This window comes from Propithecus coquereli, unplaced genomic scaffold (assembly GCF_000956105.1).
Source record: "Propithecus coquereli isolate 6110/MARCELLA unplaced genomic scaffold, Pcoq_1.0 Scaffold802, whole genome shotgun sequence".
NCBI classification, from domain to species: Eukaryota; Metazoa; Chordata; class Mammalia; order Primates; family Indriidae; genus Propithecus; species Propithecus coquereli.
This window is the reverse complement of record NW_012154197.1, coordinates 739,693-740,024: the sequence shown is the minus strand read 5'-3', so window position 1 is coordinate 740,024 and position 332 is coordinate 739,693. Positions and strand designations below refer to the sequence as shown.

General features: G+C 46.7%; 1 protein-coding gene across 1 annotated transcript in view; it reads left to right on the top strand.

The window, feature by feature from the left end:
- The window catches only part of LOC105825527 (glutathione S-transferase Mu 7-like), an 18,440-nt gene that overhangs the window by 15,030 nt on the left and 3,078 nt on the right, over positions 1–332 (top strand). The gene's annotated exons all lie outside the window — the stretch shown is intronic.

Below are 332 nucleotides of genomic sequence, written 5' to 3'. Positions count from 1 at the left end.
GGGTCTCCAGGACACAATCTCCACTGTTCTCCGATGCTCTCTCAGTCCCGCTTCACAGCTGTGATGAGGACCATCTTGCGGGATTTACTCTGGGTACTCTCCCATGATGTTGGGGGCATATGAGATAAATGTCTTTAGTCCTTGCACAAGTGAGAATGTCTGTATCTTGGCACACAGGGACTTAATAGTCTGGCTGGGTATGGAATTCCGGGATGAAGACCTACAGAATTCTGATGGATTTACCCCCTCCTTTCTAGAACTTATGATTTCTGATGAGAGGGTGGATGCCAGTCTACTGCATCCCTTTGCTTTTTCACTCAAGAAGCTTTTTT